The sequence below is a fragment of the Malaclemys terrapin genome, chromosome 3, assembly GCF_027887155.1.
Source record: "Malaclemys terrapin pileata isolate rMalTer1 chromosome 3, rMalTer1.hap1, whole genome shotgun sequence".
Classification (NCBI taxonomy): Eukaryota; Metazoa; Chordata; order Testudines; family Emydidae; genus Malaclemys; species Malaclemys terrapin.
In genome coordinates, this window is record NC_071507.1 from 2310411 (window position 1) to 2338036 (window position 27626).

Sequence of the window (27626 nt, forward strand, 5' to 3'; positions counted from 1 at the left end):
TAGTAGATAAAGGTACAAGATGCCAAGGCTGGAAGTGGAAGCTAGACAAATTCAACCTGGAAACAAAGCACACGTTTTTAACCCCTGGGTAAATTCTTCCACTGGTGGCGGTGAATTCTCAATCACTGGCAATTTTAAAACCAAACTGGGAGTTTTTTCTAAAAGATCAATTAGGTTGAAGCACAGTTCTTGGCACTAAAGCAGAAATAAATCCAGGGACGTTCTATGACTTGTGTTATGTGGTCAGGCTGGGTTATTACAATGGTCCCTTCTGGACTAAAATTCTATTAATCTGAAATCCCCCCGGCGGCTGAGCCAGATTAATGCAGGGGTAGCTCCGTCGTTGGAGCCAACTGTGCTAACTGAGGGCATGGCAAAAAGAAACACCACGCGAAACTCAGGAGCTGAGCTGAGCGTGTCCGGTGCTGGCTACGAAGCTGTGGAATGCTACGTCTCAGCTCCGAACGCTCTGCTGTGTGACCTCCTGCAGTGTCCAGCGTGAAACACACCCTCTTGCCAACGCCAGCCCACAATAAAGGAACCACAAGGCTTACATAAAAGGAAACACAGGCTGCCAGAAAGCGAAGAGCAGAGACCAGTGCTGTGAGTCACGGATCTGGTGAGGTGCTCCCTGGAGTGCTGGGCGGGGAAACCGGGCCTTTGGAGTCTGAGCAGCACCCAGCCCCTGTCCCTATCTTGGGGTGCAGACCTGCAATCAGACGCTCCCTCCTAAGAGCGGATCCTGCTGCTCAGAGCCTGGGCCTGGTGCTGGCCCTTCAGACTGCCCTGTCCTCACACACACCCTCCCCTGGAACTCCACCTCAGGGTGGGAGCCTTCTGGGTGACCAGAGGAACGCAGCAGTTGGGTAGCATTTAAATAAAGAGACACTTTGCCCAGAATCTAACCCTCCCCTCAACGAGGCTGGATAAAACTGCTTTCCCCCTAGAATTCAGTCACTTTTTCACATAACTTCTGTATGGTCGAAGCACCGTCATTAAGCCTCCCCTGTTGTCCCTTCTCCGGTGTACACCTGCTGCAGTCCCATCAGTCAGCAATGGTGCATCCACAATATAGATCTATAGGCTTTCCAAGGCACGGTAATTTCACGATACATTTGTCACAGTTTCAGGGTAACTGCACCCCTATTTCCCCTCCGTGGTCCCCTGAGGGCACCCACTTAAGGTTTCTGGCTCCCAGCCTTCACCTCACGTGGGCAGGGACCCAAATCTCTCTCCCTTCTGACCCGGGGTTTTCACACTGCACAGCATTGTCTTCCACTGTGCTATGCCCAGCAAGCCAGTCTGCCTAAAGGCCATTGCCTGAGCGTTGCTTTTGGTCCAAGGGCGATGGTCCATGTATTGCCAGAAGTTACCATCCAACTCTTTCTAAGCAAGCACACTTATTCTTCAGGGGAAAGCATTACAGAGAAAACAAAAACTAGTCAGAGTTCCTGTACACTTGCTAAAAGCTCACCTTACCTTATGGCACCCTCGTTGGTCAAAGTCTTTCCAACCCTTCCACAAGGGCTGCCCCCACCCCGGACAGACAGCCCTGTCCATTTGCTGGATCAGACGGCTCTGTGTCAATTCAAGTTCATACCAAAAGCCCTTTCTCCTCCTAGGCTCAGGGAAACCCAGCTTGAAGCAGGATCTGCAATCCAGGCCAGGAGGTGGTGCCTCACTAGCATTGTTTGCTCTCAGTGACTCACCTTAAATCACCCCCCGCCCCGATGTTTAGTTCCTGGAGGAGTGTGGTAATTCTCCCCTATGAAGTTGCAAGAATCCCTGTCCCATAGTGATACATGAACTTAGTACAATATAGTCCCCAATGCTATTACATGCGGTTGCAGGATCTGTCACAACAAATTTCATAGTATCATTGACAGGGCCCCATCTCGTCCCCTTATTTCACCATGCGCAGTACCTCGCTACTACAGCAACCGGTTCTCTCGACGTGCCCCTCAGAGAGAAAATACATTTGACTGAATTAACATTCTACGATGGCAGCACGGTGCTTATCTACCTACCTGTCAGAGTTAGCTGGGCCCCACCACCGGAGAATTTGAACACCTCACCGTCATGAATATTTTTATCCTCGCAATGTCCCTGTGAGGCAGGGCAGTGCTGGTATCCTCACTTCACACACGGGGAGCAGAGGCACCAAGAAACCAAGTGACTTGCCCAGGGTCACACGGAAAGTCTGTGGCAGAGCAGGGAGTTGAACCCAGGTGACATCTACACTTAAAACTAGATGTGCTGCTGTAGTGCTTCGGGGTAGCTGCTTGCTACAGTGACGGGAGGGGTGCTCTTGTCACCATAGGGAATCCACCTCCTGAGAGGTGTAACTAGGTAAATGGAAGAATTCTTCCATCAACCTAGTGCTGTCTACAGTGGGGGTGAGGCCGGCTTACCTCTGTCCCCCGGGGGGGTGGATTTTTCACACCCCTGAGCGACGTAGCTAAGTCAGCCTACGGTTGAGAGTTCAGACTTGGCTCGGCTAGAGCCTGAACCTCGAGACCATCTTCCTCTCTCCACTATCCCCAGGCTGCCCCCAAGAATGATGCCGAGATGTTTTCCCCACCTTGTGGGAAGGGCTATTCTCAAAACGGCTACCAAACTGTACTGTTGTACCCACAGTAGAATTTAACTGACAAGGGGGGAAAAGCCATTTTATCCCATTCTGCTTGAGATCCAAGCTCCGGTTACAAGCTGCTTCAGGCATGTGCCATCGGTTTAGTTCTGGTCAGAGCGGCTTTGAAGTTCCTTGACTGTTAAAATGTGTCTATTAAATGGAGTTAATTGACAAGATGTTTTCCAGCACTTCCTAGAGCATTCGAAAACAAAAACTGACCCTCCTAGCAGGGAGAATCCAACAGCCAACTCAAATCCAGCAGCCGTAGGCTCCTTTCTTATAAATGTGAAATAAAATCCAGTGGTTCCTCGTATTCATAACACGCAATTACCTCGTCTGTCCCCCCGGCTCCCAAGTGCACTTGCCGGGCAAGTCAACCAACGCTCAAGCCACAGACTCTGAAGTTGGGAGTCCATAAAAACGAAGTGCCCGTGTTACGCTACCGGGAGGAAGGCTTCCAAAGTGCCACAGCCTGGGGAAGACATAAACTGGAAGGTTAATTTTATTATTGCCCTGTCCAAAACCATCCTGAGCCGCTGCCTTTCCTGACCACACCAACAGGAATGGCCCTGGCCAAAGGAAGCGCCACTCTAACCTGAATGCCGAGCGCTAAGGAACGGGCTGTGGGCGTGCTGGCAGAACCGAGGCATGTGCCAGGCCTGCGGTGCACAGTGCAATGTACCGCGAGCTGTACGCGGGGCCATCCTTTCGGGGAGTGAGCACCGTTCATCGCTGGCTGGGGTCTGTACAGCACCCACACCGGTGTAGTTCCTTTAGTCACCCCGGTGCTGTTTACTGAACTGACACTTCACTTCTAAAGGCAGGTCGTCCCACTGCAGAAGCCACCCAGGCGTGTGCTATGGTGCTGAGAGGGAACAGCCTCCGGGGGCAGGTGAGGGTGGGTGTCGTCACCCAGCTCTGGGGCTCTCTCAGCCCACCCCCAGAGGGCTCAGCTCCAGGAGACCCCATTGCAAGCACCGGTGTCAGTGCATGTTCACGCTTCCCCCCGCCCAACCCCTTCTCCCTGCTTGCGGCGCTAGTGACAACGTTGATCGGGGCGTCCTGGTGCTGCTGTGGCTGCAGGGCGGGGATCTGAACTGCGCGGCTGCATTGGTACGACCACCCAGGACCAGGACAGAGGCGTTACAGCGCTGGCAAAGTCACGCTGCCTCCCTACACGCCTCGCCTTCTCCTCCTAGCCGCTGGCTGATGGCTCCCTGCTCAGAGATCCCACCAGGCTTCCCTCCAGCCTCCTGTGTGGGCCCTCTCTTCCAGCCGGCTCCTCTCGTACCTGTATGACCTCTCCAGCCTTTGCCTCTCTGTCCCAGTGAGGGTTACCAGCTCTGCCCACTGCTCCTCCAGTGCCTCATCCCGGGAGTGCCACCCAATGTGCTGCAACCTGTCTGCCGCTGTCTTCCCTGGTGCTGCCCTGGCTGTCTCCATCCCACATTTCTTCATCCCCTTGACCCACCCTCTCGCCAGCGCCCGTGTCAATGGTGGATCTCCCCCATCTCCGAAGAGTTGCTGTTCCCCTGGACCCAAATCTGTCTCCATTCTCCCAACTACTGCAGCTGCCTGGCACTAACCTCGCCCCTTTCAATTGGTTCAAAATGCTCCCACCAAAAATACCTACCTTGTTTCCGGCTCTGAGCACATCCAGTCTGTGCTCCCGCCCCCAGCTCCTCCTTGCCTTTGAATCCTTTACAGCCCTTCTGCCCGCCCATGTGTTTCTGTAATAGTCATTCACTGGAGTCTTCCCCTTCCCCCATCTCCAGAGCTTCCCTCCCCGCTGTCGCTCTTTGCTCTGTAGCTATCTTCTCTAAAGGGAAACTCCAGCCTAAGATCAAAAAGATTCTGCTCCACCGTGGGAGGGACGTGGACCTCCTCTGCAAGTGAGGTTTCCGACGTGTCTGGCCTGAGCCTCCCTTTACATTTGGTTGCCAATAGAAGTGCCGAATCTTCTCTGACCTCAGGGACTTTCCTTTGCCTGCCTCAATGAGTATAAGATTCTGTTTGCTTATACAGACCATCAACAGCGTATAAAGAAGACAGCCATTTATGAGCATAAGAACGGCCACACTGGGTGAGACCAAGGGTCCATCTAGCCCAGTGTCCTGTCAGCCGACAGGGGGCAATGCCAGGTGCCCCAGACAGAATGAACAGAACCGGGCAATTATCCAGTGCTCCATCCCATCGTCCAGTCCCAGCATCTGGCAGTTAGAGGCTTAGGCCACCCAGAGCATGGGGCTGAATCCCTGGCCATCTTGGCGAATAGCCATTGATGGATTTATCCTCTAGGAACTTAACCTAGTTCCCTTTTTTAACCCAGTTACAGTTTTGGCCCTGACATTGAGTGCTCAGGTTGACTGTGCGTTGTGTGAAGAAATACTTCTTTATATTGGTTTTAAACCTGCTGCCTGTTAATTTCATTGGGCGATCCCTGGTTCTTGTGTTATGTGAAGGGGTAACAAACTCTTCCTTATTTGCTTTCTCTACCCCAGTCATGATTTTATAGCCCTCTGTCCTATGCCCCCCTTAGTCATCTCTTTTCCAAGCTGAACAATCCCAGTTATCTTAATCTGTCCTCAGATGGCAGCTGCTCCATCCCTAATCATTTTTGTTGTACTTCTCTGACCCTTTTCCATTTCTAATATATATTTTCTGAGATGGGGGTGAGCAGATCTGCACACAGTATTCAAGGTGTGGGCGTACCATGGGTTTAGACAGTGATGATATGATATTTTCTGTCTTATTGATCCCTTTCCTAATGGTTCCTAACATTGTTGGCTTTTTTCACTCCTGCTGCACATTGAGTGGATGTTTTCAGAGAACTATCCACAATGACTCCAAGGTCTCTTTCTTGAGCAGTAACAGCTCATTTAGACCCCCCCCCCCATTGTGTTTGTATAGTTGGGATTACATTTTCCAATGTGTATTACTTTGCATCTATCAGCACTGGGTAACAAAATGACAGCTGCAAGTCAATCACCCAGTTAGTGAGATCCCTTTATAACTCTGCGCAGTCTGCTTTGGATTTAACTCTCGAATAATATCGTATCTGCAAATTTTGCCACCTCACTGTTTACCCCTTTTCCCAGATCATTTATGTTGAATAGGACTGGGCCCAGTACAGGCCCCTCGGGGACACCACTATTTACCTCTCTCCAGTCTGAAAACTAGCCATTTGTTTCCTGTCTTTTAACAACTTACTGTTCCATGAGAGGAACCTTTCCTCTTGTTTTAAGGAAAAAATGCTGCTTCCCTTGTGGAATTTCCCCTTTCTCTGTTTGCAAAGTTTGAGGGTAAATCACGTCTTTCCCTTTTGGTGCTGCTGACCCTCTGCCTCATGTTACCGCCAGCGGTATATTTTCTGTCAAATGCCCATTTCTGTACAAGAATTGGTATGATGCTCACCCTGGCCTACAGAACTCTCTTGTAAAGTCCACACCACTTTTTCAAGAACTCTGTTCCTTATTTTCTTGATATTAAAATACTGGTATAGATCGGGTAACATTTTCAAAAGTGCCTGAGTGTCTTAGGAGCCTCAGTGTCATTACAGTGATTTAGCTTCCTAAGGGCAGGTTGTCAGTGGTATTTAGGCACCTAGAGCTGTGGATAGACACCTAGTGGGAGCAACAGAAGCACCTAAGCAGGGTGGGTGTTTAATCCAGTGTGACCCAGGTGCCTCTCCTGCTTAGGTTCTTTTGAAAACTCCACTAGGTGCCTAAATACCTTTGAAAATCTGCCCCTAAGTGCCTAAGGCTAGGTCTATACTACCCGCCTGAATCGGCGGGTAGAAATCGACCTCTCGGGGATCGATTTATCGCGTCCCGTCGGGACGCGACAATCGATCCCCGAATCGGCGCTCTTACTCCACCAGCGGAGGTGGTAGTAAGAGCCGCCGACGGGAAGCCGCAGAAGTCGATTTTGCCGCGTCCTCACAACGGGGTAAGTCGGCTGCGATACGTCGAATTCAGCTACGCTATTCACGTAGCTAAATTTGCGTATCTTAAATCGACTCCCCCCTGTAGTGTAGATGTACCCTAAGCCACTTTAGAAAATAGAACTTAGGTGCTTTTGAAAATGTTACACCAAAACAATACTATCTCGGTAAAGTTTTATACAATGGTTCTGTGGTACATACCTGAAATACCCTCCAATTAGTAACAAGGATGCTGATGATTTCATAATTAAATCTTCCTAAAATGACTAACATTCACCTGATCTGTTGGCCAGAATGCTTGTGTAGGATGCTGTATCTCTGAGACAGTAAAATGTTAATGACCAGCTATTTGCTCAACACTAACGTGATGGGACCTATCGAGATTGGACTGTCACAGGCTCCCAGCTTTGCCCTGACTCTGCCCCCACTGAAATCAATGGCAGTTTTACAATTGATTTTGCGGGGAGCACAAACAGGCCAGTGCGTAGCGTGTCTGGAAATCCCATCGCCAGAGTTCAATGCAAAGCACCCTGGAGTGTCTTTCTATTGACTTCAGCGGGCACTGAATGGAGCATTGTACGATGTGTGTGTGGCTCAAATCTCTCTCTCGGACACAGCCTCAGTTTAGTCATGTTGTTATTCCCCTGGGCAGGACCAAACGCCTGAGATGCAGTGAAGAAAAGCAGCCTGGCATCTGCATTGAAAATGTTTTCTGTGCGAACTGGTTCAAAATGCTCTCCAGTTCCAAGGCTATTCACTTTGCCTCCGTGTTTGGCCTCTACCTGTTGAAAATGAGTGAGTGAGCCTGGGTTCAAATGACCACATCAACGGGCTGTGTTTGATATGTAACATTTTCAATGTGTAAAAGGAATTGCCCACTCCTTGGAAACATACACGCCTTACAGGAAGGGCCTGGCAGCCCCACAAACAGGGGCACAGCCTTTTGCCGGGTGCACGGTACTGCTGTGACACTAGGCAGTTATGGAAAAAAGTACTTTGCTAATATTTCCCACCCTGCCCCCCGTGTTTTCTCCTGTTTCCCCAGAGTTTACTGCCCAGTTCCCTAGCTCTAGAGCACAGGGAATGGGCCACCGTCCCTGGAGACAGCCTGGCTCAATTTCCACCGCAAAAAATGGAAGACCGCCATCATTTGTATGGGCCATCTCACTTCCATTTGCAAAAGCTGTAACAAAAGGGCAGCCATCTTAAATGAGGGCAGCCTGTGGCTTCAATTCCTTTGGAAACATTAGGAGACAGTGGACATCTTTATTAGCAGCCATCTCATTTCCACAGGAAATGGCTAATGAGGGATAGTCTCTCTGAGGTAAATGGGACGACCTCTCACTGTGACACATCAGCTAATCTTATGATACAACACATTCATTTGAAATGTCTTCCTCAAACATTCCAGTCTGTGTTTTCTTCATACACGAAAGAAAGAGGAAACTCCAACACTAAAATCCCCGCGACTTTGTGAGAAACAGTTAGTCAGACAATACTGCCAACTCCAAACTCAGTGTAAAGTCACCTAACTACGTACACATCATCTTCTCACACGTCCACCACCACAGAAACCTACAAACAGTTCCCCTCCATTCCTCTTGCAAATCAACTCTACTCCAGCACGGGCACTGAAGTCCCAGACAGACAACCTCAACTCCTCCCTGGCAGAATGCCGTAAAAAATGTACGCTGCTTGGGTACGAAACAAGACAGAGGGATCTACATAACCAAAATTGATTCACGCTGCTAGCGACGTGCAGCCAATAACACCTCAATGCTGGAAAAAGCTGCAAACAACAATTGTAATTCAACAAACACACACATTAGTCATAGCTGGTTACGGGTTGGAAGGGGAAGTAACCCCACACTCAACATCACAAACAATAGGAATTAAAATTAACCCCCCAAGAACACTGGTGTCGTGTCCCTGGCCCACTTCGAGAGGCAGAACTACAATCCAGACATCTCCGGCTGCTTCTGACCTGGTGAGTGTCTGTTTATATCCAATATTATAAATGCCCAGAACTGTTTTGTAGATCTCCACCCTCCCCTGTCTTCTCTCAACAAGGCTACGTTGCCAACCCCCTGGCTACCCCCGTGCTCACATGAGAAAGGTTAAGCCAGAAGTAGATTGATGTGTGAAGTGAACTGGTGCATAATTTCAAATGAATTTGGGAACATTTTCTTGCCAGTTTCACCCGGACCCGACCGTGATGGCGTAAGAAGAAAAGTAAGAGAGTTTCCTTACAGCCATATTTAGCATCAATGGAAAAATGTCCCGAGCTCCCAAGTTAGGAGCCACCTGAGATGCTCTCTTTAAAGGGACTGGAAGACTGCAGGGCAGAGAACAACAGCTGTGCACCCCCACAACACCCGAATGGAGTGTCTGGGTTCTGGTGAGTCAGAGACACCGAGGAGTCATTTTAGGACCACAAAGGCACTGAGAATTGCCGGGCTCTGAATGGCTTGGAATTAGTATTGTAATTAACGTAGTGAACTGAAAGTGTTAACCAGATCAGGCGAAACCCATTGAGCTTGGTATATATAAAAATGAAAAAACAAATATCTTACTTCCCTTGGCAAAACCCACAACACAAACCAAGCACACGTTATGGCCCAGACCTGAAACTACCAGGGTGACCTCATCAATTCTTCAGTGACTTGACAGTTCTGCTCACTTGACTCCTAACCCAGCAGACAGCAACTAGAAAGAGTTAACAGCACCAGGCCAACTTTCTTCCTCCGCAGCAAGACTGCTCTGGTCCCCAACCCACTCGTTCATTTCTGCTAGGAATGCTTTATGTGAGGGAATTGCTAGGGATTACGACTCGGTACATCAACAACGGGTGAATCTAAGCGTATGTGGCTTTCTTAATTTGAATGTTATATCTTCTCACAGTTAATGCTTTTCCAGAGTCACTTATGGGGTCCAATTGAGGGGTGAGGTAGCAGTAGATGTATTGGAAAAAATAAGAAGCTAAAAAAAAAAAAATCTACAGGTAATTATACCAGTCCTATCAGTAATCAAAACAGTTTCCATTGACCATCTGAGAGTGGGATTAGACTGCTAGAAACTCTGTTCAAACTGAAGAGGAAAAACCCCTCCACGTGCTACCATGGAGTTTCCAGATGTGGACAGGCTGATAAATGGTTTGCTCTTCTGAGCAGCTGCATTTTGGTGGAGAAAACAGAGGGCGATAGAATTTCACTAGCCCTCCTTGGGCTTTGCTGAATCAGCACCTCCCAGTTCTGGCAGCATTCCTCCCTCGAGAAGCCTGAAGCAGCCGCACTGCTCCATTATTATCACTTCCATACCCAGGCCAGCCGCGATTATAAAAATGTGTGTGCACGCGTTTATAGGAGCAGCAAACCGCTCAGCTGTTGGGGGTTAAACCGAGGCTTCTGTAAAGAACGACTCCCTCTGAAACGGGACAAAACCATGGCCCAGTTCTGTCCTTTTGTCCTGGAAGAACACCTTCCAGTTCTGAGCACCGACTCCAGCTCCGCCTAGCAGGCTCTGCACGCCATCTGAGGCAGTCATTCGGCATATTACAGAGCACGTGAGTGGGTCTGTATCCACACCCAGAGCCAAGTTAAACTACATAGAGAGGGTCTGTCATATACTGTACTTTATTAGTTGTCTCACAGGAACATGTACCTGATCTTAAAAAAATCTCCCGATGGCTTGGCTGTGAAATGGGGGAGCCCTGCCTGTCTCATGCCCTACTCCTGAAGCCACTTGCTCAGAGACTTCGCTGAAAGGATGCAGGGAAATGAGATGAATCATGAGAGTCAAATTAAGCAGGCATGTGCAGGATCAGAGCCTTTGGGAATGTCTGCCCCACAATGTAATCCCAATGTCAGTGGGACTTGAGCCCACAACCCGGGCTTGTGCGTCCACACTGAAGAGTGACCCTAGTTTAGAATTTCTGGATTCGGTTTGTCAAAGGGTGTTTTGAGTCCAAGGCCGGCAGTACTGCCTAGTGGCGATACTCCAGGCTATGTCGTCCAATGGCGAGAGTCAGTGGCCACGTTGCCTAGCAGTTACAGTCCATGGTAAAGTCACCCAATATGAAGCCGGCTGCCATCCCAACACCAAAACACCAGTAATAAGCCAGCACCCAAACCAGTAATGACATAAATTGCATAACACAAACGCCGAACAGTGCAAAACAGTGAAGCCAGTGCAAACAAATAAACTGCCTACCTTTGCATGGCCCTGAGCCCCCTTTCTCCTCCTCCTTTCTACCACCTATATGGAGCTGCTGAAGGTGCGTGGAGGGCTGCGAGGGGGTGAGGACTGCCAGGAGTACATTTACCCTGTCCAAGCTGCACGGGCCACCAGACCATGGTATTGTCCAATGCATTCCTGGCCCGCAAGACATGGCACCCTGGAGGGCACTCAGAACGGGGGGCAGAAGCCTTGTGGCCATTACTGCAAGCAGCCCCTCAAACAGGTCTTTTTGCTGCAGTCCTGCTCCAGGGGAAGTCTCTCCTCCCACGCTGCAGCTCTGCCGCCTTTCCATGTGCTGAGACTTCTTTCCCCTTTGGTCCTGCACCTGCTGGTTGGCCGTCTCCAGGATGTCCACCCTAAGTTTGTCACAGAAACGCTTCCTCTTTGACCAATCCATAACAATTGGAGATCCCAGGCTGCTGCTGGAGTGTGGAAGGGCCTGAAAGCAGACATGAACCAGCGCATTATTGTCTGAGTACTTCACAAAGGGTTCAGTGCATGGTCAGAGAAAAGGGCCTGTGGAATCTCAAGGCCAAAAAATGATACTTTGTTAAACTCAGCCCTAGTATAGTGTTAGGTTAGAGGAACACTTGGGTTCCCAGCAGCTCCCTGGACACAACTGACTGATACAGAGTGAAAAGAGCGCACTCCCAATGGGAAGCTGCAATTTACAGAGGCGATCTGCTTACAAATGGCAGACCGTTTAAAGGCGTGTAGGTGTGGGGAGGGGGCGTGCCGGGCTTTGCTGCCTAAAGTTTATCGGTCCTTTCCGGCAGCGCACGTTCTGGAGGACACAACAATCCTGGAGATTGCTGAATGGCAAACAGACATTCTAGTCCAAGCTACTGTTGGCAGGCCGGGCATGTATGCCACAGAGGTTTCCAAGCTGATAAACACATCTACAAGTGGAGTGGGCTGGTGTCCTATACAGGAGGGCTCAGAAAATACACCCTTCCCAAAGACGTGACTACCTCTCCGGAGTTCCTACTGCGGAAAAAGTTGGCAGCTATCAGCACCCGGGATTGGGTCAAAACGCATGGGGGAAGTCAGCAGGATGCCGCGTGAGCATCCACACGGATGATGGTCTCCCTACAGTTTACAATACAACTTGCTTTGACGACATCTACCCATGGTCTACATGCAAACACAGGGCAATACGGCCTCTCAAAGAACTGCACAGCCAGCCCCCCTCACCCCCAACACATTTCTGGACTACATACAATCCCTTTGCCATGTTCTGGATATTGACTTATCTCCCAGGGCACTGCATTTTCTTCTCCCACACCATCCATTTTACTCTTTACAGGTGGCTCATAACACTGCGGCATGGCCGATTTCTCCACAGCGGCATGCGAAAAGGGAAGGCAACATACGGTTCTTACTTTTAACGCCACCCCCCTCCCCCCGCACATCTTTGTAAGAGTGTGTGAGCAACTAGGCAAATATGAATGTTAAATGCTTGTTTAACTGTTGCTCGCGCTTCCCAGTCTCCATGTGGAATTCCAGGTGGCAGTGGTGGCGGCCAAGGCATTGGCCCGCGTTCCACCAGCAGCAGATACCCGCTGCTACTTGTGGCTTGTAATAAAAATTGCTTTGGGTCATAAATCAGAAATTCCCCCCAGTCGTATATTAACAACAACAAACATAGAGGCCTGAAGTCAAGCGTCTTGCTCGCCTCACACCACACATTTACCAGAATGTGGCTGGGGTCCCAGGACCAGGGTGAAGGACTTCTTCTTGTCGCTGGCCTAACTCATGCAGGCGACGGTCGCCCCGTTTGCAGCTCAGCGGTCAGAACACAGTCGAAGGGTTAGACTCCAAGCAGCTATATTTTAGCCTAGGCCTGAGCTGCGTCCACACTGAAAAATGGTGCACTTTGGACCCAAGTTCCATGGGGACTCAGGCACGGACCCACTCCCTTTGCCATGTCCAGCGGGCTTACTGACCCAAGTCAGATAGATCTGTGTATAGACAGAATCGGGGCTTGAGCCTGAGCCAATCACTGAGATTTCTCAATCCGGATTGGCTGTTTTTCTAAAAGCTCTGCTCTAGGAATTATTGTGGGGCCGGTCTCTGGCCTGGGCGATGCAAGAAGCCAGACTAGACGATCACAATGGGCCCTTCTGGCCTTGGAATCGATGAAAAAAACAGGCAAACCAAGTCGTCTCCTCCCTCCTGATCTGCTTGGAGGACCACAGCACTGTTGTGGGAGCGCCTCCCTCCACTGTGACCGGAAAGAGAATTTCACACCAAGAGACGAGTCGTGTTTCACAATACAGCCTGGGCTGTCTTGCTCTGGGGCTTTGCAATCATTCCAGGTCTTGGTGAGGTCAGGCCAGCCGGCCGCTGGCCAGCGGGGGTTTCTGGAGCGACGGCGGACAGGGAGGGGGGAGCCCGTGACATTTAGAAACAGGGAGAGCGGGGCCGAGACCGCACAGCTGCCTATAGAAGTGTGGCTGGGCCTGCGGCTGCCCAGACAGCTGCTCTCCAAAGAACAGGCCCTGCCGACATGCTGCGGAGAGGCTCCCCTCGTTCAATTCTCTGCAAAGCGCTCACTGATTTCCAGTGGTTTGTCACTCAAGTTGGGGCCCCGATAATTCAGGCCACTTCCGAATGTTTTGGCCTGTGAATGAAAAAGCTGTTCGTTGCCGTCTCAAAATCTCAATCACCAAGTGCAGCTAGTGAAATAGGAACTCGGGGGGAATATCAGCAACAATCAAATTACTATCGCGAAGGCTGCCTTGTCCCATAAGGCATCTCTGCCATGGAGGCGTAGGGAAGTCTGGTATCAGCTGTTTGGAGCAGCAGCGGTGCCAACCCCAAGCACTCAGTCAGCCTGAGTCAGGCTTTGGAAATCATGAGATTTTAAAAAGAAACATTTCTTTGCCCGCCGGTTCTGAGTCTTTCGGGTGCACGTTTTCCAGGACGGCCAGAAAGGTCATTATTTTTTAAATGAAAGCTGAGATTCTCACCTATTCACGTGAGTCCAGAGGTTGGGGATCGAAGAGAAACACCAACCGTTGTGAGGCTCACGACTGAGAGTCTGCAACTGAGAGACGTGGCCAAGAAACACGTCTCCCCTTGTGGCTGCAGAGTATCCAACCATTGGCGCTGACTCCGTGGGTGCTCCACGGCTGGCGCACCCACAGGAAAAAATGGGGGGTACTGAGTACCCACCAGCAGCCCCCCAATCAGCTCCTCCCCTCCCCCCAGCGCCTCCCACCCACCGGCGGCCCCCCCCAATCAGTGCCTCTCCCTTCCTCCCAGCACCTCCCGCCGGCCGCGATCAGCTGATCCGTGGCATGCAGGAGGCGCTGGGGGGGAGCAGGGGCGAGATGCGCTCAGGGGAGGTGGCGGAACGGGGCAGGAAGAGGCGGGGGTAGACCGTGGTGGGGCAGGAAGAGGCGGGGCCTGGAGCGGAGCAGGGGTTGAGCACCCTCCCCCCCCGGCACACTGGAAAGTCGGCCCCTTTGTATCTAACACAATGGGGCCCCAATCCTGATCAGGGCTTCTGGGCATAACCGCAATGGCACAACGAAATAACTGAATAACTAATAGAGGAATGAATTATACTGGACCTCTCTCTGCTGCCACCAGTCAGCATCTCCCACGACCAATTCACATGGGCAGTATCACCCCCTCGGATTTCCAAACTCGGGAGTCAGGCCCTACACAGAATGAGATCAGCTATAAAATGAGGAGGAGATTTAAAATAGAAAACGTTCGGGCTTCTATTTATTTGCCTTCTGATTTTTAAGTCTCTTTTCTTCCCAATCATAAGGGCTGGAAGCTTTTTTAAAGACTAGGAAAGTTGAGATTCAGATGCAATCCTCTGATTCCAGGAGCTGGGGGCTTGAAAAAACACACCAAACATTGTGACTCTGATGCTAAAATCACAAGAGTTGGCAACACGGTGTTGACTTGACCTTTGAGATCTTTGGCTTTTGTCAGTTAAAGGCCAGGCTCATTCCATGACTCTGAATGGCAACAGGGCAGCATGGTTAGCAATTACAGCACCTATCGCCAAGGTCACCTGCTGCGGAGCAAAATAGACATTTAGGGCCGGATTCTGCCCATCCAGACTCCAGCTGGGGAGTGAAGTTGAGTGGGACTAGTTGTGGTGCGAGGGAGGTACTGTTCAACACAGTAAGGGCCCTTCCCGAGAAGACACTGAGCAACATCTTCGGATCATAGGAAGACCTCAAGAGCTCATCTCGTTTCCAGCGCTGCGGCAGGACCAAGTAAACCCAGACCAGCCCTGCCAGGGGTTTGTTCAGCCCGTTCTTAAAACCCTCCAGTGACGGGGATGCCACAGCCTCCCTTGGAAGCCTGTTCCAGAGCGTAACTGCCCTGAGAGTTAGAAAGTTTCTCCTAATAGCTAACCTAAGTCTTCTTTGCTGCAGATTAAGCAGACCTTTGTTAGATGTAAACTCTGTCAGCTGAGGTAACCCTTCTCCTACCTTCTACTATTGCAAATGTGTTACGTACAGGACACGGGCAAGCAACTAAGCAGGGCAGTCCATAGAGAATCATTTCAGCTACGCCCTCCCCTGCTCCACTGTCTGTTTTTAATATCAGTGGCATTTTCCAAAGGAAAATCATGTGAATGCCAGAGGAGTGTGAGCTCTCTGAAAGGACAGACTGTTGCCTGCTGCCATTTGATTACAAAACTGTTCATGTGAAATATTTAAATGAGGATTAAAACCAAAAAAACAAAACAAACCCTCCTCTGACCGTGGATGTCCCTAACCCCGGACCGAGTGCTGAGATGTGACCTACTCGTGGGGTCCCCAGAGGATGGCACCCAGGTGAGACCACACTGGTGTACATTTCCAGCATCCTGCGTGAGTTGCATGAAAGGAAAAAGGGGAAATTATTTCCTATATCCTTAGTTCTTAATTAACCCCTTAGGCACATGTCAATGTTGTCAATCCCATACATTCACTGGGCCCTCAAAAGCATGAGTTTGGCTTTAAACCCTGAGAGTTAAAAAAAAAACATTTGGGGGTATTTTTTTCTTTGCCTTCTGGATCTGAGCTTTTAAGGTGCCCCTGGGCCACGTGTTCAGGCTTTTCTCCATAACCAGTGGCTAGGCTCGTCCTCTCTTTTAAATGAAAGCCTAGATCCTCACATCATCACCTGGCTCCAGAAGCTGGGGCTTTAACAAAAATATCAAATATTGCAAAAACGAAAGATCAGATACTGAGAACTGTTGAGCAACAACACATCCCTGACATCAGTAAGCTCCTTCAAATGCAGGGGCATCACAGCTCCCACAGGCAAAAGCCAATTCAGGGTGATCAACACAAGATTAGCAAAAAAAGCACACCTTGGAGACAGGCACCAAGGAAAAACAGTCACAACAAAGGAACTCTTCAGATTCTGAGCAGCGGCAGGATGGTGGGTGGGCAGAAATCCTGCAAGATGATGGATGAAACCCTGTCCACGGGCGAGGCAATGGGGATTTTGCTGTTGATTTCAATGGGGCCAGGATTTCACCTTTTATCTGCAGAGAAGCCGAATTCCAGGGTAAGTAATTTCCTCTTCGCTAAGGATTCCTGCTCTACAGGACTCTCCTTCTTGAACAGCAAGAATCTCAAAGGAGGTCTCTTGAAAGAAGAATGGGAGGGAAACGGCATTGAGTAGCTATGCCAAGGCCAGTAAAAACAGGGAGAAAGTCCTGTTTCATAGAGCACAACAGATCAGTCGGCAGCCAGACATGGCCTGGGGCTCGCTCTCCGATTGCTAAAATCGGCCAGTTGAAAATCAAGGCATCCCAAAACAAAGCCAAACTTCTGCTGCGGCAAGGGAACGTGGAACAAAGTTCTGGAGAGTCCCAAACCAGCCTGTCCCAGAGACAGAGCCCAACAACAGCCCTTTGCAAACGTGGGGAGACCAGTCAGAGCGTGCAGATGCTGTGCAGATGTGGGTAATGGAAGCTCCCCTCAGGCGGGCAGTGGTAGCAGCCTTGCCTCAAATCCGGCAGCTGTCGAAAACTAAAACGATTTCATCTCTCCGTCACCAAAAGCTGTGAAAAAAGGCAGGAAAATGTTGGCAAAAATGAATTATTTTTGTTTTTGTCAAAAATTTTCACAGGAAAAAAAAATCCCTGCGTTTCCCAGCCAGCTCCAACACAGGGCCTGGGCATGCGGTTACCCAGTGCCAGGCCGTCGGCGTTCTGCTGCTGTTCCCAGGCAAGTCCAGTCCTTGGGCTGCTCTCTCAACCATGGAAAGGACAAACGGTCCAGCGGGTAGGACCCCTTCACCACACGCGTCCTCTGAGCCCTTGGGCCCATCACTCCCAGTCTCCTGGCGCCTTAGTTCCCCGTCGGGACAATGGCGAGGTGCTCGGTACCATGGCAACAGGGACCGGATAAGTACAAGAGATAGCTGGCACCTGCCTTCTTCTTGTCCTTCATTGTCCTTCTCTCTTCCAGCTCCCCTGGCCTTCGCTCGCCCCATCTCATCCCTGCAACCTCCACTCCAGGTCTCGCTCCGCTGTGATTTTAACCTGCCTCAGACCCTCCCTGGCTCCTGGACATACAGGAAGGTTTGGAACCCAACTCTCGCGTTCCCCCTCCCCGGAGAGCCGAGTCCCACACGCTGCCCGGCAGGCGGCCCGACGCCTGTCTCTGGAGCGAGGCGGTGGAGACAGCCAGTCACCACACCCAGGAAACACCCATAAGGGAGCAACGCACAGCAGGGGGCCCGGGCACATGGGTTGCCGTGACGTATCCCGCTTCCACAGCCTTTACTGGCATCGTCGTCTCGGCTCTTTGGATGAGGTATGTCAGGGACATGAGGCTGGCCTGCTCGCCCATCCCCACTGGAAGCCCCCGTCAGGGGAGACATGGCTGATTGGCTGAGCAGGGCCCTGGAAGCCAGGACTCCTGGGTTCTGGTCCTGGCTCTGCTGTGGACTTGCTATGAGACTTGGGGCTTGGAAGCTACTAACAGTGCCCCACCGCACCTTCATTTGTAAAGGGCTCCGAGCTCCCGTGAGGGGAGGTGGTGCCGGAACATGACAGACCCTCGCTAATGTGGCTCCCTATGCTGCGCTTCCCCTGACCCGGCAGCCAGGGGGGCCAGGGCTGCTGTCTCTCATTGGGCCCATGGGGGATGTTAGACCCTCACGTGGTGCCGCCGCCATGACATACCCCAGGCTGGCCCACCCATCATCCCTACGCCTCAGACGAGAGGTATCTGGAAGCCCATTCCCAACTGGCCCTCAGGCCCTGGCTGTGACGTGTGTCCCCATGCTGCTTGCTTCCCGTGGGCCAACGAGCTGGTCTCGGGGACACGTCCGAGGGTCAGCGCAGATGCAGCCGCAGCTGTCAGATCCAGCGTTCGCAGGAAGAGGCGAGCTGCTGTTCTGACAGGCTCAACCTGGACCCTTTGCCAGCTGGGCTCCTGTGTGCCCAAGGCAAGACGGGACTTGGGGCAGCTTATCACCAATGGCCCTGGCTGGCCTCTGCCATCCTGCGGAGTGGTGATGCCGAGCAGCCCTCCAGGGAAGCCGTGGGCCCCCGGTGCAGAGGGGCCACAACCGTCACCAAGCTATTTGTGGCAACATTGGCAAGGGGAGGGGAGGGGAGGCTGGGGAAAGGGAACGGACAGGATGCTAACGCCTACAAGCAGCACAAGTTCCCTCTCTCTTATGGAGAGAACCCCAAGGGGAAGATGGGGAAGGGGGGAGAATCTTCACACACCAGCCCTGCAAAACAAATGAGATCTTTCTACCACACTCCTCTCCCCAGGCCCATACCCCAGGACCCAACGATTGAGGCCCGAAGGAATTATAGCTGAGCACCTAACAGTAAATAGCTCCTCTGACCCCAGGAGTACGGCGGACGCAGGGGAGGTGTCTCTGAGTTACAGCAATTCCCAGGGCTACGCTGGGGGCAGGCCGCTCTCACGCCACTCCTTGCTCAGCGCTGGCCGTAACGGCATAGAATAGCCCCCCAGGCTAGAAATGCAGCTGACAATAACGGAAGAGCGACGGGTCCATGCCTGGGTCGGAGCAATGGCTGAGCTGTCTAAAAGGCAGGTGGAGTGAATGGGATAAACCGATTCAACGTCACTGGTGTCCCTTTTATATTAACAACACATGTCCTTCCTGTAATGCAGAAGCTACACTGCCCGTGCTGTGCCAGCGTCCCTGGGATTGTGTCAGTCCCGCTCTCGTTTAATACTTATGCCAGGAGATAATTGGGACGCTCAACATTTCTGTGTCTTTAGTCATATGTTAATAATGACCAGCCAGTTTGAGAATGGCAGGAATTTGTTGCAAACATGCAAGAGAATGAGGTTGCCTTATTCATTTCACCACAGAAACCTAGAAAACCAAACGGTGTCCTTATCTGCAGCTGGGACTATAGGAAGCAAACAAACAAAAAAAATAGACAAAAAAAAAATCTGGGTTTTGTTTTCCTCAAAAACAAAGGGGGAAAAACCCCTCCTCTTCCTGCTTCTTAACTCCCCAGGGTGCCCGGATAAACAGCCCTGAGCTGATGACCTGTGTCACATTTCTGCCTGCCCATTGTGTCTGCCGCTGAGTGCCTGAGTTACCATTGTGTTGCATTTCCCTCCCTGCAGGTTCGCTGCCTTCTGGCAAAACCCTCCCAAATCACTTGAGAAGAGTGAAAACAACCCGGCCTTTCAAAACAACAGACGGCCGATATTACTGTTTGAAAAGACGCGAGGGACCCTCCTGTTGTCAGTCAGGGACCACTATAGCATAGGGACAAGTCAGTCCTGGCACAATGGGCACACGTCTTGCCCGCTTTCTTCCTGGTCCAGTACAAACGCCCCCCCAGGAAAAGAGCAGCAGAAACAAGGAGGAAAAAGGAATGTTCATTTTTCAAAGACACTTAGGATTTCTTCAGTAATTTTAGCCTCCACTCACGCAGCAACGCCTCCAGCCAGGTCAGACGTAGTGGGGCCTGACCTCAGGACCAGTCCAGCTAACAGCAGAAGTCTGCACTAGCCAAGCTTGAAGGCAATAGCGGACTCATAAGATTCAAATAGCGTTAGCATGGGTGACACATGCACTGGGACTATAATGAAGACGTTAGTCTGGTCTCTCACCACAGCTGGCTGGGCCATGCGAGGAAGGCTGTCATACGACATGCAGCTTGTATTTTACAGGGGATAAACCAAAAGCAGGTAACGATTAGGAATGTGTAGGAATGGGGCTGTAAGTATATTCCTCTGTCGGCAGGGCCGTGTCAGCCAATGAGCCCATGTGGCCTGAGCCCAGAATGCAGGGCCGTGGGGCGGCTGTGTGGTGAGGACTGGGGAACAGCCGCGTCAGTGAGCAGAGCAGGGGGTGCAGCTGACTGGGTTGAGGTGCATTCCCCGCTGCAACGATGCTGGCTGGCCTCAGGGGCTGGCTGCAGGGCTGGCTCAGTACCACTAACTGAACCGACAGGACTACAGCTCCCGAACCCTGTGGTCTACACTGCAATAAAACCCCACAGCACTGAGTCTCAGGGCCCAAATATCTGCACTGCGGTGTTACAGCCTGAGCCCCCTGAGCTGGTGAAATCCTGGCCCCACTGACGTCAACGGGGAAAGGATCAGAGAGGTAGACGTGTTCGTCTGTATCCACAAAAACAACGAGAGTCTTTAAGGTGCCACCGGACTCAACAGATTTATTTGGGCATAAGCTTTCATGGGTAAAAAAACCCATTTCTTCAGAGGCATGGAGTGAAAATTACAGATACAGACATAAATGGGGAAAGGATTTCACACACAGTATTTTACAGCCTCTGGCCGGATCCGAAGTTCATTCTAGTTGATGGGAAATTTCCACTGACTGGTGCGGGTGTTGGATAGAGCCCAGTGAGAGCTCATCTTGAGTTGCCTTGTCTGGCTGGGCGCGAAGGGTTTTTCTTTTAAGGCTGGTTCCCCAGCAGAGTGAGGGGAGCAGGATCTGTGCTGTACATGGAGAGAGAGTTAGGCATCCCTTCATGGGCAGGGGAGCCAGCTGCCTGGATAGTCTGCTGTGGCAAACGAGGATTATTAGCAGCGAGATAATTTATGCATTTCTTTGCTCTTCTCCCCACAGTCTTAGCCAGTGTTCTGGAGTAACGTTCCCGTGAGGTCGGAGGGGTCGTTGTGTTGTTCTGCACTAAGCTAACAAACAGAAAGCCAGCACAGAAACACGGGATTTGTGAAAAATGGATCTTAGGACTGTTAAATCATTGGGGGTCACTGCTTTGTTTGGAATGTGACGGATTTACCGCTACAAATATTTCCATTGCAGCTTTTCTGGTACTTTCACTTTCCTGATTAGCTTTAACCCCAATAATCTATTCTCCTCTCATAAATTCATTGTGATCAGCTTGTCTGACCTCCTGCATAACCCAGCCACAGAAACTCAGCCAGTGATTCCTGCATCCGGTCCCTAAATTCTGGTTTATCATGGCGTAGTGGGGCCTCATGTCTCCATACTAGGCCCTGTGTTGTTTAATATGATTATTAATGATCTGGAAAGTGGGAGGGGGGCAGTAGGGGGAGGGAATGAGCAGCAAGGTAGCAAATTTTGCAGATGATACGAAGTTATTTAGAGCCGGAGGGAAGGTTTTCACTGCAATGGGAGACGGGCCTGGCAATCTTTCTCCAGAGGATGAAGGAGAGCGGCTGCTGAGGGTTGTTCCAAGCTGAGGGACTTTCCTAAAGATATTTATCAAAATGTTTTCTCTTGGCTGTGAGCTACAGTTTCCTCTCTGCAGCAGCTGAATTTGACCCTTGGCTCTGAACCCCAGACTTCAAGATAATTCTCCAGGCAAGGGATTCAGAACGAATCAGGGGAAAGTTTTCTAGGTGCCTTTGTGAGACAGGCTGTATTAAACATGGCCGGAACATTACAACATAACCTGACGGCTCGGCACCATCGCAAGCAAGAGGCTGAGGCAATCCTGCAAACCCCACGACTGCCCTGGAAAAGCTCTGGCAGTTGATCGCCTTATGAGCGTCCTTGTAGAAAAGATTCAGTACTTGTCTATACAGCGAAATTGACTGGCTTTGTGTCAGTAACAGTCACTTTCATCCAGAATCAAGTGCCCACTGGGGTGTTATTCCAGAACAGGTGGAGGGGGACAATTATTCTGCTATAGTTATGCCAGTCAATTTCCCCACACGGACAAAGCCGTAGGAGAACATGGTCACCAAGCACATATGTGGGACAGGGACTTTACACAGAGTTCATACCGCACAGTGAGAGCAACATCATGAAGACAAGATTTCCAGAGGAGTCACGGAAAAATATATTCTCAGAACTCGCTCTGTGTTGGCATTGTGAGCTTGTTCTGAACGGAAGAGGTCTTATCACAATTGAAATAAGCATCCAAACAGGTGAGGGTGAGCTGGAGAGGTACAGAAAAATGACCTGCTTCAAACATGACCCACAAATAACTACCCACAACACTTCACTTCTCAGTAAAAATGGATTATGCGGGGGTTAGAGCACGAGAATGGAATGGGATGGAAAAGGGGGACAGAACTCTCTCCGAAAATCCAGCCATTTTAATTACATCCGTCTAGCCAGCCCCAGGTGCAGATCTGCTGAGCTCACCCCCAGCACCTAGTTGTGGGCTCTCTCCCACGGAGCAAGGAGACGGGCACTCAGTGATGTTTCCAAACGCGCTCTTTCGGGAAAGGGCTCTGCGTAAGAGTTTCCCTTTTCTGTTGCAGAACTCAGCATGGGCTCAGGGTTGTGGGGGCTGGAACATTTTCCATCTAGACTTTATTGGGGCAGAAAATTGGAATTTTCAACTAAAGAAAAATGTTAATGGAAAATGTTCCTTGAAAATTTTCAGCAGTTCACTGGAAACCCAGAAGCCAAATTCCCCCCCCCCCCCCCCCCCCCCCGGCCAGTTTTCTGAAGTTTTTGGCCTTCTTAAAATTTTTCAATGAAAAGTCAAAATTTTCCACTGAAAATGTCAATGAAAACCCAACTGATTTTGTTTGTTTTCAGCAACATTTTCCACTAAAAAAACATGCACCACCCCCTCTTCCGGACACCTGCAATCAGTATAAATCCTGTCCAATGGGAATCCGGGAACAGTGATCAGCAGTGCTCGTTACCCTGAAGAGCCAGCGAATAGAATTGCCCCTCACTCAACGCCTGCCTTGAGTGAGCCAGGCTGGCCCAGGAATGTGCCCAGGTGGCTGCTTGCACGGATTCACGGGGCAGTGAAAGGGGAGGAGAAGAAAACATGTCTCCATCCCATTGTATCGATCCTTCCCCACAGCCCCGTCTCTGAGTGGCATGCAAAGGCTGTGCAGAAAACCAGACAGCCCACGGAGACTCAGCTCCAATACCAACAGAGCACTGGCGCACGCAATGGGCAATGACACTGGCCAAAGTTAGTAGGCAAGGCTGATAACATGAGGCCCAACAGAGTTTCCCGCTCAGCCTGTTGCATGGCCCTGACAGTCCTTGTCTCTGGGAAGGCTGGCGGGTTGTGGCTTATCCTTATACTTGCCCTCTGCCTTTCTATCGCTGCCTCTCAATCTCCACTGCTCCGACCTTTCATTATACTTCCCAAATAGGCAACTTTGCTGCTATTGGGCCCAATCTCACTCCCACTGACGCCAGGCTTTTCACTGGACCAGGCCCCTAAAAAGCATTTTTATCACAGGTGGAGCCTTCATTCTCAATTTCCTCTATTGTTTCAGGCCTGCCTCGGACTGAAATCTGGTGCTCGGAGCTGCAGGGCGGCGTACAAGCCTGTTCTTCAGTGCACTGCCATCCTTGGCAACCCAATTCCCTCCCTGCAACAGAACCGGTGCTTTGCTATGGAGGAAGTTTTCCATGCAATGGCTGCGTGTGCAGCGGCTGCTAGCGCTGGCCTGCAGGACGAGGAGGAGCAGAAAAGCAGAGGGAAATGCGTCCAGTTTGTTTGTAAAATGCAGTTTTGAACAGATTACTTTTGCAAAATTAATCTCTCTAGGGTTTTTTGTTTTTGTTTTAAATCTGCCACTAGTGAAAGCAGCAACAGAAACAATTCAACAGCAGCAAAGGGACCCACAGGAAAACAAAACACAAGCGCCAAGCTTTTCTCAAAGAGTTTTAAAAAAATGGAAACATGGCTCAAAATAAACATCGGAATTAAGAAAAATAAACAAGAAACTGGAATTCCTAACAGCGTAAGTGAGAGGCTAGGGCCAGGTCTGCACATGGAGCCTCTAGGGTGCAGTTTAGGCCAGCAAAGTTGCTTATTTCATCTGGGCTCCCTCAATCCCGGTATAACGACGTCTACACTGAGGGCTTCGTCCGCGCCGCTCTGCCAGCAGAACTCCGTCGTGTGGACATGGCCTAGCGCTGCAGCGAGGTCACGGCTGGTGAGACGGGTACATTTCTGATCACCTTCTTGTAAACGCATCAGCTACAACAGCTCGTGCAGAAGGAAACCCGCATGACGAATGGACACCCAGAACGGAGCTGTGTGTCCTTCAGCAAAGAGGAGGCCACGGGGGGCTCTCATTAAGGTGCTCAGACAAGATGCTGCAGAGGCAGTGGAGTTTATGCAGCTGGAAGCATCAGGGGAGCAGAGCACAGAGGTTATTTCAGTGCATGGCATACGGCCAGCATTGCTCTGGGCCAAAGCAGAGGAGCTGTACCTGGACTGGGCTCCTGTGGGGGTCCACAGGTGGGAGGTGGGTGCAGCTGTGGTTTGGGTGAGGCAGCACCACGCCCCTCACACAACACAGGAGGGCAGGACAGAGACTCCGCAGCAGCCTTGGCTACCGTCGCCTGCAGCTGCAGGATGAGGAGGCGAGGAGCAGGACTCGCTCGCAGAGCAGCTGCTCCCTGTTCCCCCCCAGGCCTGGCCCAGCTCCGGGATACAGGTGAGTATCAGTGTGCCGTCTACCCCGGCGCCACCGAGCCAGGGGACAGGGCCAGCGGAACAACTCTCACCGCCTTCCCTGGGAGCTGCATCAGGCCCCATACTGAGCAGTCATTTCAGGCTGCCGCCTGAAACATCAGAAAAGCTGGAAGGGCGTGGGGGGGGGAGGGGCGAGCTACATGGAAAAACCAACCCCTCCCCCCATTAACTCAGGTTTAGAACACAGCAAAAGAACACCGTGCTCCCATAAGCACTCCCAGGACTCGAAGGTGATTTTAGTAAGATGGTAATTGCTCTGCTGTTATCTTGATACATTGCCCAGAAAGTCAGAGCGGTGAAGCAATTTACATCTAATTAACGACTGAAGTTCAGGGAGAGTTTCACCCAGCAGCCTCCCGACCACTCACTTGTACAGAACGTGCTGACATGTATTCCCAGCGAAGCACAGCAAATCCCTAATCACTTGGCCCATCCAGTCTGACCCTCTGGATTGGGTTAGACGTCCCTGTATTAATCCCACTAGATTTCTCAACTATAGTCTTGACTCTCTCCAGTGACTATGCATCAACTCCTTCCCTTAGGAAGTCTGCTTCAAAGCGTCCCGTTCTTACTGTGGATGTTTTTGCTAATATCTAGAATGAATTGTTCCCGTTTTAAGCCATCGCTCTCTGTGTTACTATTCTTACACCCCCCAGAGTAAATTCCTTCCACCTTTGATGTTACTTCCTTGAAGGGACGCATGCACTGTTGTGGCAATTCTTCAAAACAGACTCCAACGTGAAACTGCAGAACTGGAATTAATTTGCAAACTGGACACCATCAAATTAGGCCTGAATAAAGACTGGGAGTGGATAGGTCACTACAAAAAATAATTTCTCCCTGCTGTTACTCACACCTTCTTGTCAACTGTTTGAAATGAGCCACTCTCTTTACCACTACAAAAGTGATTTTTCCTCCCTTGGTATTTTACTGTGAATTGAATTGTCTTGTTAGACTGACCCCTGCACTTGGTAAGGCAACTCCCATCTTTTCATATCCTATGTATATATACACACCTGCTACTGAATTTTCCGTATCATGCATCTGATGAAGTGGGTTATATCCCACGAAAGCTTATGCCCAAATAAATGTGTTAGTCTCGAAGGTGCCACTTGTTTTTGCCGACTAACACAGCAAACCCCTCTGAAACCAGGCACTGTTATGTCTCCCCTGTGATCTCCCTTAGTCTAGACTGGAAGATAGAGCCTAATTTTAGTGGAGATCCATTCCTGGGCCTGGGCAGGGGCCAGTCTCGCCCACAGTGCAACTTAAAGTAGTCTTAAGCTGCTCCAACGTGCACCAGCTGCAAAAGCTCTCGAAGGGCCATTCTCACAGCCAGAGATTGCTGGAGTACAGAGGCTCGCTGGTCAAGACACCATTTCTATACGGGACCTCAGGACTCCTTAGGTAGCGGAAATGTCACATTCCAGGTGCTTTGCACTGTGCAAAGTCTGGCCTTTGGAGAAATCCCCGTTACAACGGTCAGGCGGGAGAACTGCAGGGCAGACGGACTCGTCAGTGGTACCTCAAGCCAGTGCTGTCTGTCCCCCCCCCGCCCCCGCCACTCTGGTGGGCACTACACTGGTCCTATGCCATTCCCTTCCTGGCTACTAGCACGAAAGATATGGCTGGGCAAAAGAGGCCATGATGGGAGTGTCCCTGTGCCTGGCTCATCCCCACCGGTCAGAACAGCCCTGTGGGGCTCTAGGAAGTTGAATGTAAGTCTCATCTATCCTCGGGCTGCTCTAAATGTAGGTCTCACAATGTAAGTGTAAATGGGGAATCATCATCGAACGGGCATGTTTCCAGTGGGGTCCCGCAGGGATCGGCTCTTGGCCTGGTGCCATTTAACATTTTTATCAATGACCTGGAAGAAAACATAAAATCCTCACTGATCAATTGTCCAGACGATTCGGGGAGAGGTAAATAGCAATGCAGACAGGTCAGTGACCCAGAGCGCTCAGGATCACTTGTGAAGCTGGGGGCAAGCAAGCAACGTGTGCTTTAATACAAATACATGGAAATGCGTGCACCTACGAACAAAGAACTTAGGCTGACACGATAGGGGAAGCTGTGACTTTGGAGAGATTTGGGGGTCGTGGTGGATAATCAGCTGAACATGAGCTCCCAGTGCAATGCTGCACCCAAAGGGGCTCCTGCAATCCTGGGATGTGTAAACAGGGGAATCTCGAGTAGGAGCAGAGAGGTTATTTTATCTCTGTATTTGGCACTGGTGCAACCACTGGTGGAATCCTGTGTTCAGTTCTGGCACCCACAATCCAAGAAGGATGTTGAAAAATTGGAGAGGGGTCAGAGAAGAGCCACGAGAATGATTAAAGGATTAGAAAACCCGCCTTAGACCTGGTCTACACTAGAACCGACATGGGTAGAACGGCATCTCTCAGCGGTGTGAAAAATCCACAGCCCAGAGAGATATAGCTCTACCAATGTAACCCGCTGTGTAGGCTGACAGAAGAATTCTTCCATTGATCTACCCTGTTTCCCCGAAAATAAGACAGTGTCTTATATTAATTTTTGCTCCCAAAGATGCGCTAGGTCTTATTTTCAGGGGATGTCTTATTTTTCAGAAATGAAAAATGCCTTATTATCGGTGGATGCCTTATTATCGGGGAGGTCTTATTATCAGGGGGATGCCTTATATTACAACGAGAGGCAAAACTGTAAGTAGGCCTTATTTTCGGAGGATGTCTTATTTTCGGGGAAACAGGGTAGCTACCTCCTCTCAGGGAGGTGGATTACCTACCCAGACGGGAGGACCCCTCCTGTCTACGCTGAAGTGCTACAGCTGTGCCGCTCTGGCGTTTTAAGTACAGACACACCCTTATGGGGATAAAAGGGAGGTGCTCAATCTAACCTAGTCAACTTAACAAAGAGATGTTTAAGGGGTGACTTGATCACAA

The 27626-nt window shown here is 50.6% G+C and overlaps 1 long non-coding RNA gene across 1 annotated transcript in view; it reads right to left on the reverse strand.

Annotated features, from left to right (window-relative positions):
* LOC128834731 (uncharacterized) overlaps positions 1 to 27626 on the reverse strand; it is a 267719-nt gene that overhangs the window by 123100 nt on the left and 116993 nt on the right. The window contains exon 3 of the long non-coding RNA XR_008444477.1: positions 10785 to 11250. This is a non-coding gene — a long non-coding RNA (uncharacterized LOC128834731). The remainder of the gene's footprint in view (positions 1 to 10784; positions 11251 to 27626) is intronic.